The sequence below is a fragment of the Nicotiana attenuata genome, unplaced genomic scaffold (genome assembly GCF_001879085.1).
Source record: "Nicotiana attenuata strain UT unplaced genomic scaffold, NIATTr2, whole genome shotgun sequence".
NCBI classification, from domain to species: Eukaryota; Viridiplantae; Streptophyta; class Magnoliopsida; order Solanales; family Solanaceae; genus Nicotiana; species Nicotiana attenuata.
Genome location: NW_017671909.1, coordinates 63786 through 81732, shown reverse-complemented (window position 1 = coordinate 81732; position 17947 = coordinate 63786).

The following is a 17947-nucleotide window of genomic DNA, read 5'->3' as shown; positions in this document are numbered from 1 at the left end:
ATGATGGCATGGCAGTTGCAGAAGAAAGAGAACGATGCCTGCTAAAGGGAGAAATTGATCCATCCGAAATTAAAATAAGAAAATTGATAAATTCTAGACAGAAAAAAATGCTTTTGGAAGGAAGTTCCAAATTTTCCATTGAACAAACTTACTTCTCAATTCTCTTATTTCCCGAAAATAGAAGTTCATTCACAACAAATTAGAACAACTTCCAGTAGCAGATACGTAATGTTCCATAACCGTACGCCATATAACAGGGAGAAATTCAAAAATAGCAGATTTACAAGTGGTTGTTCAAAATAGTCCAGTTTCAAAAGTAATCGAAATTTTGTCACTTTTCATGTAAAGATAAATCTGAGCGAAAACACTGTTCAAAACCCGGAAAATACGCCGGTATATTATACTGGAGTTCCAAGATAAGTATGCTGTGCTGGAGTTCCAGCATAAGTACACTAAAACTCCAGCAGAATATGCTGGAGTTCTAGCAAAGTATACCAGTCCAGTATAATATGCTGGAAGTTCATACACAAGTGCTCGAATCTCCAGTATATTATGCTAGAACTTTCCGTGTGTTGGAGTTCCAGCACAATATGCTGGAAGTTCATACACAGGTGCACCGAACTCCAGTATATTATATATGCTGGACCGGTCTCTGTTGCAGCAAAATAGTGGCTATTTTTTATTGACTTGGTAAATGCTGGTTATTTTTGAATGATCAGTCCGAAAACTGACTAGACCGTGCTATTTTTACCATATAACATGGTAATAAAACATGCTGCATATTGGTAGGTGGATTGAGACACTAAAGGCTCAAAGATTAATAATAACATATAATATGATAGCCACTAAAGGCTCAAAGATTAATAGCAAGAGAAAGATCATCGAACTAACTTCTTTTCTTTTTAGATTAAAAAGTAGTAGATTTTACCTTCGCGTGATAACTCCTCCTCCATGCCAAGGTCTCCCATCATAAACCTAGAATAACATACCATCCATAAGGGCATTGAACTAAAGAATAAAAATTTCTAAGCCTAATGCGTTCAAACATTCATAATATCATAAAAGGCTAAGTTTAACTTAACTCTTGAAGATATCTACCTTATCTCCCAAAAAAAGAACTTAACTCTACTAGTACACTATAGAGCCACTTTTTGTAGCAGCGGCGGAGCCACATGCAATGAACGGGATTCAAACAAATTTATACGGCGGAAATAGGGTAAAAAGAAGTATTAGGGTATCAATCTTAGTGTAACACTCACTTTACATCCCTTAATACCTGATTATAGATGACTCGAGAATTAGATCCAATTTTGTCTAGGTTAAAATTTATTTTATGCATCCAAAACACTGAAACAATAACAGAACGGAAGTACAAGAGTACAAATTCATTTTAATAGATTTAGTGCGCTTATTGGACCTTCCACGTTCCAACATGGATAAACCAGCTAGAGGTCACTTCTTTTATTTCTTCTCCATTGACTAATACAAGTAGAGTTGTAGATCAAATGAACCAAAAGCAACGGTCCTTGTGAAAAAGTCGTTCTAAAAGAAATGTCACTAAATTTAAGATAAATGATGAAGCTCATATATTACTAAGCCTGGCTGAGGAAGTGTTACAGGACGTAAAACCAAAAAATACGTTGATAGGGCATACTATGTGTAACAATTCCCCCATTCAAGATATACAATAATAAATAAAAATAGAAAAAGAAAAGCCATTCCATTTCAAAAAGGACCCACACCCAAGTTCCATAGCTTTAGAAATAGATCAAATATCTCGCGAGCAATGGGAAGGAGTGTAGTACTTATAGAACAAATAGCGAAAATGGAGGTGTAAGACATGGCCTAAATTTGTTCATGGCTAATCTTGGAGCCAAAGTTGTATACGGTGAAATCAGAGGGTCCAACGTCGTCGCGGCACCTCAAAAACGCGTCTCGAAGGCTCGAGAATACGGCCAAGTTTTCCTCCCTCGAGGGTCGTCGATGCTCGGCCTCGGGGCAGTATAGACTGACAGCTATGATGAAAAAGTGGGAAGTTCCCTAGGCGCACAACTGAGGCTGACAAAGCCTAGAGGTCTAGCCCTGACCCGTATCAGGGCATTAGGTGGCTATACCTGCCCCATATCTTTGTAATTAATGCTTTTGTACTATGTTCCCTCTCATATATAAAGGGGAACCCTTGTCATTTGTAGACATCTGATGCTCAATACAAAATACACAAGAACATTCTCTCTGCTCTCTAATATATTCTCTTGAGTTCATTGCTTCATTTATTGCTTACATTCATTGTGTTCTATTTATTGTTCTTCATTCATTGCTTATTATTGGCCATAAAGAGCCATCATTGATTTTATTATAACTGTTAGTCGCCCATCGACTACTCTTGATAGTTCCCAGCCGAGCGCTTGACTCGACCCCCGAATAGGCGAGCTCGAGGCCCCGATCGACAGTTATTCGGTTTGATCAACATCTCGTTTTTAAGCTCTTATCTCGCTTCTAAGTCTTTCACATGGCATCAACTGCTTAACAACCGGCATAAAGATAGATCACGTATTTTTAGAACCTCACAATATCAAATTTAATTGTTATTACCATTTTCACGGTAAACAGTTTGGCGCCCACCGTGGGGCTAAAAATAATAGTGATTATTTTCTTGCTGGTTTAACCACGTAACGCAAGTTATCTTTCACACTTTTTCTTGTCCAAGATCTTTGATTTCAGGCTAAAATGTCTAACTCGGTAAACGCACGTGAAAACATCAACCTTGAAGACCATGGAGAAAACGGTGTTGACGTCCCAGAAAACCCCAGCTCGGGAAGAACGGGAGGTTAGCCTTCACGTTATTTTTGAAACGTTGCAGGCACAACAGCTGGCGATTGCTCAGCTGCAAAGTCACCAGAAAACTCCTAGCACGGTAGCACCGGGGACGGCTCCCCCAGCCGAACGGGTACCAGAGAGGTCAAGCAATAACGGGTCGGCAGCCGACCCCGCCATCGTAAAGATGCTCGAGGACCTCACGAGGAGGATCGAATCGGGCGAGAAGAAAATAGAAGCCAACGACAAGAAGGTCGAGACCTACAACTCCAGGGTCGACCAAATTCCGGGCGCACCCCCGATCTTAAAAGGTGTGGATTCAAAGAAGTTCGCACAAAAGCCGTTCCCACAGGAGGCGGCCCCGAAACCCATTCCAAAGAAGTATAGAATGCCCGACCTTCCGAAGTATAACGGAACCTCGGACCCGAACGAGCATGTTACCGCTTACACCTGTGCAGTAAAAGGCAACAACCTGAGGGACGATGAGATCGAGTCCGTCCTGCTGAAGAAGTTCGGGGAAACTCTTTCTAAAGGGGCAATGATGTGGTATCACAACCTGGACCCAAACTCGATAGATTCGTTTGCCATGCTGGCGGATTCTTTCATTAAGGCACATGCTGGTGCCATCAAAGTAGCAACAAGGAAATCCGACGTCTTCAAAATTAAGCAAAGGGAGAATGAGATGCTGCGAGAGTTCGTATCCCGCTTCCAAATGGAACGAATGGAACTACCACCAGTCTCCGACGACTGGGCAGTGCAGGCCTTCACTCAAGGTCTGAATGAGCGAAGCTCGGCGACTTCGAAGCAGTTGAAATAGAATCTAATTGAATATCTCGCCGTGACCTTGTCGGACGTTCACAACCGATACCAGTCAAAAATCAGGGTCGAGGACGACCAATTAGGAGCCCCCTCGGGCTCGGTGTACCCAAGCAGGCTTTTGGCGAAGGAGCCAAGGCCAAATAAAGAAAGGTACCAACCATACACCGAAGACAGGAGAAATGCCCCGAGGCGTAACATACCCCGCAATGATCGAAGGATGGATCGAGGACAGAATCCTCAGGGACTCGTCAACAGAGCCGGATTCGATAGGCACACAGGGCCAACGGAGGCACCTCGCCTGTCGGAATACAACTTCAACGTCGACGTATCAGACATCGTGTTCGCCATCAGTAAAATCAGAGACGCCAAGTGGCCCAGGCCTGTACAATCAGATCCTTCACAAAGAAATCATAACTTAGTGTGCGAATTTCACAACACGCACGGCCACAGAACCAAAGATTGCCACCAGCTCCGGGAAGAAGCAGCCCGGCTACTGAGCAAAGGTCACCTCCGAGAATTCCTCAGCGACCGGGCCAAAAACCAGTTCCGGGAAAGAGAGGCGACAAAGAAGAGCGAAACAAATGAGCCACAACATGTCATCCACATGATCTTGGGAGGCATCGATGAACCACAGGAGCCCACGATCAGAAGAACAAAAATATCAATCACCAGAGAAAAACGAACTCGGGGTTACATACCCGAGGATGCCCTCACGTTCAGCGACGATGACATCGAGATCTTGTCTCAACCCCACAGCGACGCACTGGTAATCTCTTTCCTTGTAAATACATTTCAAATTAAACGTGTACTCGTGGATCCAGGTAGCTCGGCCAACATTATCAGGCCGAGAGTGGTAGAGCAGCTCGGGTTGCTCGACCAAGTCGTGCCCGCCTCTCGAGTCCTCAACGGATTCAACATGGCGAGCGAAACAACAAAAGGGGAAATCACCCTCCCAGTGTAGGTATCCGATCGAAACGGCCAAAGCACTCTCCAACTCGAAAGCCTTAGGTTTCGAAAGCATACATTACACTCTTTTCCTTCGACCGGGTTTTTTCCCAAAAAGGGTTTTACCGGCAAGGTTTTTAACAAGGCAACACCTATATGCTACCTAAGGAAAGATCAATGAGTATTCAAGGCTTCTCTTGCAATCAACCTCGAATACTGGGGGCATCCCCCCGGAAGATCACCTTCTCGGAGAAGCTAAGATATGCTGAACAGGGTCTCGATGGGAAAAACAATGTACCGGGCCAAACAGTCGAACGAACCCTGCCCGCATAGAATAACCGAGCCCTCAACAGCAAAGACATGTATGCTCAAGCAATCGAAGAATAATTTCAAAAAGCATTTTGCATTTCAAAGAAGCTCGGTATTTTTGCAAAAATGGCTCCTCTATCAAAAACATCTCGAACCCTCGGGGACTGCCTGAATGACCTCCGGGTCGGAGCTCCAAACTCATAAGCCCTCAACGAGGCAACATCAAAATCACGAAATGGCTCCAAAGCCAAAAGCGTCCCGAACACTCAGGGACTGGCGTCGACAACTCAAAATAATGTGACCCCCGGGTCGGAACTCCTAACTCGTATGCCCTCAATGAGGCGACATCTAGATCACCAAACAGCTCCAGAGCCAAAATGTCCCGAACACTCGAAGACTGGCGTCAAAAACTCGAAGCTATGCGACCTCCAGGTCGGAAACTCCGAAATCGTAAAGCCTCAATGAGGCAACACCAAGTTTGCAAGTGATGGCTCCCGATCCGAGAAATCCTCGATAACTCGGGGACTGCCGTCAATTGCCATCTCCATCATAATGGCTCCCGAGCCAAGAAATCCTCGATAGCTCGGGGACTGCCGTCAATCGCCATCTCCATCGTAATGGCTCCCGAGCCGAAAATCCTCGATAACTTGGGGACTGCCGTCAATCGCCATCGCCAATCGCCACTTATCAAAAAACCCAAAGCCATAAGACCCCAAGCGGGCAGACTCGATCTCGTAAGACCTACACAAGGCAACAACAATATCTGTAAGACCTCAAGCAAGGCATGAACCACACTTGTACCAAGTGACAATATCTGTAAGACCTCGAGCAAGGCATGAACCATACTTGCACCAAGTATCCAAAACTATAAGACCTCAAAGGCATGTAAAACTTGTAAGACCTTACTAAAGGCATAAAACCCTATCTCAAAGTTAAGGCTATATATCGAACTTGTAAGACCCCTAAAAGGCATACCCTCGATATAGACGCCGAAACTACTTCACTCGGGACTAAAAATAGCTCCGGCCAAACACAAATGACTACGGTCACAAGGCTGTACCAGCCAAACTAACGGGACTCGGGGACGCCCGACCGTCGCTACAAAATCACAGGCCTTCAATTACTTCGAATCTACTTCGAAAAGAACCAGTTAAATAGGCTACCCTCGATATAGGCAAAAGAGCTTCGACCATGTAAGCTCCTAAACACCGGCTTCGAGATACTCAGCCTCCAAGCCAAACCTCTTGAGGTGCTCGATCATCGCCATATAACGACTCGCAATCGAGGTTTTTTATTAAACCATCAAAGAGTCAGGCAAACACTTCCAAAAAATCCTTATCGAGGGAAAAATAAAGCCTACATAAAAGGTCGCATCGACCCAAGGCGTAAGAGCCATTGTCGCCCGCCCACATAAAAGGTCGCATCGACCCAAGGCGTAAGAGCCATTGTCGCCAGCCCACATAAAAGGTCGCATCGACCCAAGGCGAGAGCCATTGTCGCCAGCCAACATAAAAGGTCGCACCGACCCAAAGCGTAAGAGCCGTTATCGCCAGCTCACACAAACGGTCGCACCGACCCAAAGCGTAAGAGCCACTATCGCCAGCTTTGAATTCAAAAACTTGAGGGTCGAATGAGCTCGAGTCAAAACCCGATTCGGAGACTGAACCCAAAACAGTTAACTAAAACTGCCTAAGAGCAAGAGTGTAAGAGCCATTGTCGCCGGCTTATACTAAAGGTCGCATCGACCGAACGCGTAAGAGCCTACGGGCCAGCCTAATGAGCCCAGGGCCATACCACGAATCTAAGGATTCCTCTCAACTCAAAGACCAGTTCATCTGGCTAAAATCAAGGCAAAAAGAAATGCAGGAGAAACAAAACCGTGAGGTTTCCTCTTTATAGATACATGCGAAAAAATACAAGCTCCATTTACAACATACTCTGAAAGTACTATGTACAGAATCGGAAAGTGAAATCTACGTCCCCCTTGGGGACTATGGCCCGTCGGCCTCATCCTCGCTATCCTCGGCTTCGAACAGAAGTGCCTTAGCGCCACGTTCGTCTGCCCTCGCCCGCTTCACCTCTTCCAAGAGGTCAAAGCCCCTAGCACGGATCTCCTCGGGGGTTTTCCTTCGAGATTTACACCGAGCATATTCCTTGATACTTTCCTCGCGATCAAGAATCCTCCTCAGCTCAGCCTGAGCATCGACAACGTCCTTCAAATAGACCGCCACCTTCTGGTCAGCCTTAGTTCGGCTCATTATGGCTTCAGCCAGGGCATCCATGATCTCGGACTTTGTCTTCAAAAGCTCAGACTCGAGCTTCGTAATCATATCTGTTCGAACCAAGCTATTATCACGAGCTAAGTGTAGTTGAACCTGAAAGGCAGAGGCTTTGCCCAGAGCACCCTTCTCCGCCGAAGCTTGAGCGTCCGCCTGAGCCTTTAACTCATCATACTCACGCTTGGCTCGGCCAACTTCGTTCTGAAGGCGCTCCAGGTCCTCCCTCTTTTTCTGAAACTGAAATAAACGAAACATTAGCCTCAAGAGCTAGAAGAAAGAACACACATTCGCTCGGAACAAAAACTACCTGCTCCTTCAAATAGCTCTCGTAATTCAAGCTCCGACTCGCCTCATACCGTAAGCGTTCCAGCTCGACTTCCCTTTCATCGCAAAGGAGCCTAAGGGATTTCTCCTCGTCCAAAGCTTTCCACAGCCTGGCCTCGCGGTGAAGCAGCTCGGACTTAAGCTTGTCAAAAGCCTGTAAAGGAAAACTCAATAAGGAAGGGAAGGCACGAAACTCGAAAGGCCTGTGCCAAAACTCACAGCAGAGTGAAGCCGTTGGGCTTCTTCGAAGGTCGAGCGCACATCTGCTAGCCTGGCTCCCTCAGCTCCGAAAGAGTCGACCCCGATCGGGGCACGATCGCTCGGTGCATATGATCCCGGGTTTCGAATACCCCTCGAAGTACCTCCGACGGAAAAAGAGGACGACAGAAAAGGAGAAACCACCTTTCCAAAGCCAGAAATACGGGCGTGGTAGGCTCAGTCAATACTTCCACTCCTGGCCCCCGAGCCAGGTTCACCTTGCTTTGAGCACGGTCGTCCTGCAAAGGTATCTCTTGCTTATTGTTATCATTCTTTAGCCTAGAAGCTAGCAACCCTTCTCCCTCTCCAAAGGGGCACGGCCTCGCCTCAGAAGGCTCCCCGATGCCTACGATAACAGGGTCAGTACACAGAAAGAGAAAGTGCTTTTCCAACTGAAAAAAGAGAAGGGAACAAATCGCACAGCACATACCATGATTTTTTGCCTCCCATCTACCCCTAGACAAAGCTTGCCACTTACGCTCATCGCAGGTCGAGTGGGCCTCCAACTCCCGAGCCTAATTTGGCAAATCAGGAACCTCGTACGGCGTCCATGAAATTGCTGCACAAGAGGGAAAGAAGGCACATTTACGGGACACTCCTTCGCCACAATTAAAAAACTGCAAAGGCACGGGTGTACAACTTACGTGTATAATTCCGTTCCTCAGGGAATGCCATAAACTCCACGGGGATAATAGCAATGGACTGTACTCGGACGAATTGACTCATCCACTCCCGATCCCCGTCTTCTTCATCATCAACAACGAAAGGCGTGGTCGACCGGCATCGTAAGGTCAACAGACCTCGATGGTGAAAAGGTCGGTACAGCCTGATAAGATGACTGAGTGTGAATTCAAGCCCTGCCTTCTCCGAAAAGAACCTCATCATCAATACTATCCGCCAAAATGACGGATGAATCTGCGCCAAGATAACCTGGTACTTTCGATAGAAGTCAAGCACAACCCCATCAACGGGGCCCAGCATAAAGGGGTACGTGTACACGTTCAAAAATCCATCGGCATGGTCCTTGATGCTCTCCTCCGGGGAAGGTACCCGTAATTTTACCTTTTCTCCCCATCCACAGTCCTTCCTCACCGACTCAAGGTGCTCCTCTCCTATTAAATAAATGAACTTCGAGGCATAACCCCGATAACCTCGAACGTTGGGAGTCTCTTCTGGCGGGAGATTCCCTCCCGAAGCAAAGTGCCCAGAGGCAGAGCTCTTTTCTCCTTGCCGAGCGGATTCAGGCATAGCAGCCATGGCTATAATAAAACGAAGGAAGGGGAAATGAGGACTTGGGCGAAAGCTTTGAGTTAAAGGAAAATTGGCGCAAGAAAGGAGAACTCTATGAAAGAGGATAACTACTCAGAATAGCAGAATCTCCAAAAGGGCGAAGACAATCCTATATATGGAAGAAGCGGTGATCACCCGCCTGCCTTGAAGGCCGGTTAAAAATGTTGGCTAAAGCTTTTATTGCTTCGGAAAGATACGCCGGCAGAATCGCCTCGATCATTTCGTAGCCATATCCTGCACTCGACGTTACGATGCTTCAAGGTCGAAAACCCTGCGTCAACCAAGTCCCGAGGTGGTACCCGACCTCGAGGACCTCCATCAAAAAGAAGTTAGGCTCCAAGAAGCCATTGGCACCATTGCAAGTCCCGAGGTGGTACCCGGCCTCGAGGACCTCCATCAAAAAGAAGTTAGGCTCCAAGAAGCCATTGGCACCATTGCAAGTCCCGAGGTGGTACCCGACCTCGAGGACCTCCATCAAAAAGAAATTAGGCTCCAAGAAGCCATTGGCACCATTGCAAGTCCCGAGGTGGTACCCGACCTCGAGGACCTCTATCAAAAAGAAGACAAGCTCCAAGTAAACCATTAATATCACTATAAGTCCCGAGATGGTACCCAATCTCGGAGACCTCCGCCAAGAGGAAGATTGGATCCAGAAAGCCGTCAATGTCATTACAAGTCCCGAGATGGTACCCGATCTCGAGGGCTTCTCTCAAGAAGAAAATAAGTGCTTAGGCTCTACTCACATGGGTTTGGCCCCGGGGTACCATCTGAACCCCGGTAAACCCTCATCCGGGATCTATCTACAACGCCTTAAGGCTATCTACACTATGTTCAAAACAAGTTTCCAGGTGGCCCGGGTTTGAGCAAACCCCCACCCGGGGACTACTCTCGAAATCCTAAAGGCAGTCTCTATTCAACTCGAAGTTAGGGTCTCGACGACCCGAGTTCATCAGTCTAATCCGGGCTCGATCCAAGGAACAGAAAAGGGTTCTGCGGGGAGCCGTGTTGATCAATCACAAGTCAGGAGAAATACTCGCCCCCGGGCTCGATATTTACACCAATCGGTAGGGTCATGCACTCAGATCCTTCACAAGCGTAGTTAAAGGGAAATATAGCATACATCAGAAACAAATTGAAGGAACACCTTTGTATTCATAAACACTTGATTACAAAAGCCCACGAAGGGTCCTTACAGAGAAACAAAGAAGCAAAAGAAAATACATATAATCAAAGCCCAGAGTCTGGCCTATTCTCCGGGAAGCATCCTCAGCGACAGTATGCTCGAACGTCGCCTCCTCGACAGTCACATCTCGGTCTTCCAAAGTAGCACCTTCAAGGGAGAAGATGAAGAAGAGGAAGTGACGGAGAAGAGGAAAGTGACGCGGAAGAAGCAGGGAGGAATCAAGAAGTGGCTGGGTGAAAAATCTGGCTAGTACGAATTTCGCCAGCACCACTATTGTGAAGCCACTTCCTGAGACGCTACGCCGGTGCAGGATGCAACAGTTAGTCACCAGGTAGTCGGGGAGGTGAGCAGCGGTGTATAATCTGAACATCCTCCTGAGCAGCGGTGTAGAGTCCAAGCATTTTCTCGAGGCAAGAGGAATTGGCCCTCCCCCTCCTACCTCGTCACCTCGAGCCAACGGCGACAGCAGCAGCAGCAGCAGCAACAACAACAAAAAGACAATATAATCTCGCTCGGCAAAGAAAAACCCAGGAAAAAGGCCACGGTGCGGCTGATGAGAACGCCGCCATATGACCTTAAGGCCATGGGCCTCAAACATGGTGGGTAATAATGGATGAGGATGGTGCGAAGAAAGGGATGGAGAGATGTTGGAAGATACTTGAATAAAAAGCTGGTTCCAGGAGGCTCCCATTTATACAAAGGGCAGCAACGTAACCGACGGCGCCATTTTTGTCTTCGAAAGACGTATCGACAGGCGCAATCAATGCATCCTTGGGAGCTGGACCAGCAGCGACATTATTGCTTTGAAGAACAAGAATCGACAGTGTAGTGAATGACTCTGAATAGATGAACCGACGCGACATTTCGGTTATCATGAAAGCTTACACCATCAATATGACATTATCGCAGGAAATTCGGAAAGATGGTTATCAAGGTCGTTTCTTATCGTTCTACTCTAAGAAACCCGGGGACTATCTGTATACGGTGAAATCAGAGGGTCCAATTTTCCATCGTCGCGGCACCTCAAAAACGTGTCTCGAAGGCTCGAGAATACGGCCAAGTTTTCCTCCCTCGAGGGTCGTCGATGCTCGGCCTCGGGGCAGTATAGACCGACACCTATGATGAAAAAGTCCCTAGGCGCACGACTGAGGCTGACAAAGCCTAGAGGTCTAGCCCTGACCCGTATCAGGGTATTAGGTGGCTATACCTGCCCCATATCTTTGTAATTAATGCTTTTGTACTATGTTCCCCCTCATATATAAAGGGGAACCCTTGTCATTTGTAGACATTTGATGCTCAATACAAAATACACAAAAACATTCTCTCTACTCTCTAACATATTCTCTTGAGTTCATTGCTTCATTTATTTCTTACATTCATTGTGTTTTATTTATTGTTCTTCATTCATTGCTTATTATTGGCCATAAAGAGCCGTCATTGATTTTATTATAACTGTTAGTCGCCCATCGACTACTCTTGATAGTTCCCAGCCGAGCGCTTGACTCGACCCCGAGACCCCCGAATAGGCGAGCTCGAGGCCCCGATCGGCAGTTATTCGGTTTGATCAACATCTCGTTTTTAAGCTCTTATCTCGCTTCTAAGTCTTTCAGATGGCATCAACTGCTTAACAATCGACATAAAAATAGATCACGTATTTTTAGAACCTCACAATATCAAATTTAATTGTTATTACCATTTTCACGGTAAACAAAAGTATTCAATCTTGGAGCCAAAGGATTCTAGCTTGGAGCCAAAGAATAAAAGTATTTTCTTTTATTCTTTTTTCTTTACTTGGGGACCAAGAACTTTGCCCTATAAATATAGGCCATCTTACTTCATTTGAATCATCACATATTTTGATTAGAAACTTCTTTTGAGTATTCTTGTAACAGAGAGTTTTATTATATTCCATACAGTTAGTGTTGGGAAACACTTTGAGTTAACCTCTTCTTTGTGAGTGATTGTAGCGAGGTTATTCTCTTGAGATATATTTTGAGATAATTAGAGTTTCATCTCTAATTTTGTACTCCCTTTTGTGTGCCGGTTGTTATAGTGAAATTGCTCCTCTCCGCTTGTGGACGTAGGTCACCTTGACCGAACCACGTTAAATTTTGTGCCTCTTTTATATGCTTTAATTGTCGTTATTATCAACTTGCATTATCTTTGTTATTGTCATTATAACGTTGTTTGGCTAAATTCCGCACTACCTAGATTCTCGATCCTAACAAATTGGTATCAGATTCAGATCTAACCGGGTTAGTTTAAGTAGCCAATATGACTCTAACAAAGACTTATGTTGAGAAATCTGACCGAAGTGCAAACTTCGGGATGTGGCAATTAAAGATGGAAGCTATCCTAATTCAGGATGGCTTAGACTTGGCGTTGCAAGGAAATGAGAAAAAGCGGATAAAATGACGTGTCATAACCCAAATTCCACTAAGGGTCGTGATGGCGCCGGACACCACTGTCAGGCAAGACAACACAAAGAAGTTAATTAAATTCTCATTTTAGTAATTATTGAAATCATTTCTTTTATACATTAAACAATAAATAATAAAATTCACTGAAATAAAATGATGTCTTTAACAAGCTTGATATTGAATAATCCCATAATCATCCCAAAACCCGGTGTCACAAGTGCATGAGCTCTTTCTAGGATAATCAAATGTAGTACAATAACTGTCTGGAATACAAATTGGACAGAAGGTAAATACTATACACTGAAAGAGACTATGCCGGCTGCGGGTCGCCTCGAGAGATGCAGCTCACCTAAGTCTTCGTATCATCCATGCTGCTACGCCATTAGGTCGCTAGACGTACATGTGCCTGTGCAACAAAAATGCACAGCAAGTGTAGCATGAGTACGAAAACAACATGTACTCAGTAAGTATCCCGTCTAATCTCGAAGAAGTAGAGACGAGAGGTCGACTTCGACACTTACTAGTGGTCCAATAATAATATACCAATTGTATGATAAATCAAGGATTTTTATAAACACGGCTATAACTCAATAGAATGAAGCAAGTAAACAATTCTTTTATTCATAGGGAAATTTCCAAATTCGTTTTCATCATTTATACATTTATTCTCAATCTGAGAAAGCAATATCCTCATTTATAAATATCAAGGCAAGCAATACAAGCATGCACAAATCATGCCGAGGTCGTACGGCCCGATCCAACAATATTTAAACCGTGCACTGCCAGAGGGTCGAATGGCGCGAACCATAGATGCATCTATTACCCCGCTCGCGAATCATACATGCGGCGCAGGTACACATAGAAACACACATTCAAACAGTCAATCAAGACTTCATATAATTCAAGGAGGTGTGAATTTTCTATTTTACAAGTCAAGAAAATGAAGTTTAACTCTTTTAGAAAGTCATTTGCCACTTCGATACGATTTAAGCAATTTAAACTATCAATAAGGTTACAATTATTACAAGTAAAGCATGCTTTTGGGTCCTAGACTACCCGGGCATAAGCATAATAGTAGCTACGCACGGACTCTCGTCACCTCGTGCGTACGTAGCCCCCACAAATAGCAGCACATATCCAATTAATTCACCTATGGGGACAATTCCCTCTTACAAGGTTAGAAAGGAGATTCACCTTGCTCCGAAGTTCCATAACCGGCATTCAACGCCCTTCCGAAGACTTAAATCGATGCATACTGCTCCAAAACTAGCCAATAATTATGTAAACCCATTAATATATGTTCAATTACTCGTTATAATCCGATATATAACAATTCCTAACCCTGATCGAAAAGTTGACAAAATTGCCCTCGAGCCCACGTGCCCGAATTCCGAAATTTTTCGAAGATAAAGTTTACCCATAATCTCACGAACTCAAATATATAATTTGTTCTCAATTCCATGCTCAAAATCCAAAAATATCAATTTTTAGGTTTTTCTTCAAAATCCCTAAATTTCTACAATTTTTACATGTTTAAATCCATATATAATCCTTGCATTTAACCGATAACTAGAAGAAATCACTTACCTCTTGATGATGATGGAACCCCTTCTCAAATGCTCTCAAAAATAGCCTAAGACAAAGTGGGAAATGAGGGAAATAAGCTAAGTTTCAAAATAAAAGCTCTTGGCTCCAGTCGCAGATGTCGCATTTGCGACATCCGGCTCGCAAATGCGATGGTCACATTTGCGACAAATGCATCGCAAATGCGAAGCCAAGCCATCCCTGCCCAGGTCGCATTTGCGACCAGATTCTTCGCAAATGCGAAGGTGACAGCCTCGCAAAAGCGACCCTTAGTTCATAAATGCGAACTTTTCCCACAGTAGCCCAAATGCGAGCTCCATCTCGCAAATGCGATTGTCGCATTTGCGACCAAAACACCGCAAATACGGTCACACCAGCACCAACAATCCCACTTTTCAACAAAATGCTCCGAAGCTACTCCGAAACTCACCCAAGCCCCCGGGGCTCCATACCAAACACCCGCACAAGTCCACAAACATAATACGGACTTGATCAAGGCTTCAAATCGCATCAAACAACGCTAGAATCACGAATCACACCCCAAATCAAACTTGATGAACTTTAAAATTTCAAACTTGTACTTTCGATGCTTAAACCTATCAAATCACGTCCGATTGACCTCAAATTTTGCACACAAGTCATATTTGCCATCACGGACCTACTCCAACTTTCGAAATCGGAATCCTACCCCGATATCAAAAAGTCCACTTCCGGTCAAACTTCTTAAAACCTTCAAATTTCTAACTTTCGCCAAATGACCCCAAAATGACCTACGGACCTCCAAATCCACTTCCGATCGCGCTCCCAACACCAGAATCACCATACGGAGCTATTCCCAGACTCGAAATCCCAAACGGGCATCGATAACACTGAAATGCACTTCAATCCATACTTATGAAATTCTTCCAAAATGTTAACTTCCACAATAGGCGCCGAAACGCTCCCGGGTCATCCAAAACCCGATCTGGACATACCCCCCAAGTCCAAAATTATCATACGAACCTGCTGGAACCTTCAAATCCCTATTCCGAGGTCGTTTACCCATAAATCAAACTTTACTTAATTCTTTCAACTTAAAGCTTCAGAAATGGGAATTTCCTTTCCAAATCAACTCCGAGCTTCCCGAAATTAAATTCCGACTATGTGCACAAGTCTTAATACTTGATATGAAGCTGCTCATGGCCTCAAACTACCGAACGACGCACTAGAGCTCAAAACGACCGGTCGGGTCGTTACATTCTCTCCTAGTTAAACATACGTTCGTCTTCGAACGTGCTAGGAACTGCACTGAAGTTGCCCGAAATCATTGCGTAACACCTCGTGCACCTACCCGTGCTACCACAACTCAGTTGAGACCATTAGCTTGATCAAACTTGAAGATACCCTCTTTTATTTAGGCAAAAGAGCCTTAGATCCCAGTTTCGACATCCGAAATTCTCTGCCAAGTCTGCTTCCAATATATGAACACCGTATCAATCACTACGCGATGTACCAGAACATGACTGCATACCTTTGCTGGATTCTCATCCTGCACCACATTGTTCACGGACTTTAATAACATTCTCTGATCATAACAACCAACATTCCCCGAATCTAATGCTCACAATGCACCTCATGACATGTATAAGTCTTGTTCCAACTCTTACAATACTGCCACGACGAAAGAGACGTGTAGAAATTCATTACCAACTGCCGATCCAACCTAATCGTTGAGTCCATACTCCTAACAAGAACCATCACCTCATTCTGAACCAAACAGTGGTATTTGCTCTTTGATATACTACATATAATCCGATCGCACTGATCCTAGATCTAATAACCTCGTCTCACCTAGTACGAACTGCTCAGACAATAAGCCACCCCAGACATAACCAAAAGTCTCATATGATTCCACAAATTGCCAATAAGCCACAAACTCGAACGTGATACATAAGAAAAACAAACTCTGGAAAGGGCTACTCAACCCACGTAACTAATTGGACAACCGAAAGGTGTCATAAACCTTCCTTAGGAAAATAGGAAACAAGACACACAAAATAGAGTATAAGGGACTGTACTCAACATCACACTATTGTGGCGCCCAACCCGATCCAAACTACATACCCGTGGTGGCGTGCCACCCGATCCACACATAAAATCTATATAAGGAGATACATACCGAGCTAGAGTGCTCATTACTACAAAATACCGAATATCGGCCACAAGCACGCTAAGTGCATAATACCATCCCTGGGGAGACAGATAGCGCCATACGCTACAAAACTCAAGCACAATTGAGGTGCGATATATGATCTGAATTTCAAGAGCCATCCTGCTCACGCGGAACCTCAACACGTAAGAGAATTATCAAGCCATTTTATAGTATTACATGACATAGCCGACGACAAAATAACATCCAACGTCCGAATACTCCTTCAGCTATGCTAAAATGAACACATCCGGCTTGATATAGAGCCCATATTCATATTTAAATCCATTCACAGACCTCAAGCCAATTATGATCGTTCCGAACTAAGCCAATAATCTTTCCTGGGTCCATAATAACCCCCGTTTTTCCCCCATAAAACAACCATCATAACCGGAGCAATGCTCCACAGTCCACAACCCAATAAACTGAGTGCCCTCCAGGCATAAATTCTCAAATTAACGATATCACCACCATCCTCATACTTGGTTTAATTCATCAATCAATCAAGTGACTACATGCCACCCTTATACAATTTTCCCGTGGGGCACGCTCCCACGACCTTCCGTAACAGATAACAAGTCTGCACATCCATACCACCGGCTGCACTAACGCTGAAAAGCGATCAAGAATCCATAACCAGGATGCAAAGCCTTTTTCACAAAGCACCGATCTCAGATGATGCTGAAGACAATGCCAGCTTACTCTAACCATTCAAATCCCTTTCCTGCACATCCGAGCTCGTGACATTCTTGTCAACACCGAACCGCAACCTCGGTTCCCCACTTCTAATTTTCATGCCGCTCACTGCACCTAACATTCCAATATGCGACAACACAAGAATTTCATCATAACTCCTGAGCCACTAATATGGTAAACACTTCCTCACCTAGAAACTTTTTACTTAACTCCTTCCAAGAGAATCGTAGCAACACGCGAGTAACTTCTCATAACCGTAGAACATTCAATTCCTCAAGTAGTGGTCTAAAACACCATAACCCTTCCGGGATCCGCCTATACATAACAGGCCATAACACTTGATACTTCCAAATATAATCAATTACGGCGGCCGTCGTGCCTCGCACGTACTGCCACCACTATGCCAATTCAATCATGGCTAACCAATCTAACTTCTTCTAATTCATACTTAACTTGCCTTAGAGATAATAATAGCTCAATTCCTTATATCACAGTTCTAAATCCGCACTCTTCCTGAGTGACCCCATTCCACAAGACCACATTTTCTCCAAACCCATGAACTGTTTCATACCCTCCTTGCACGCACATTCGCATATTCAACTGATACACCCATTTTGATAATTCCCCTACGAATGCTACACTAAAAGTCAAAAACATCATAGAACATTCCGAACCTCTTATCATAATCTGTTACAAAAGCTTGATTCTTAACCTTATAGTGGGCTTGAACCCTTAGGCACTACATTTTTAATCCTTTGAATCCACTAGGTTCATTGTTGAGAGTCACCCACTCTGGCTTGGTCCCGAATATAATCAACTTCGAGGCTCCGCTGGCATA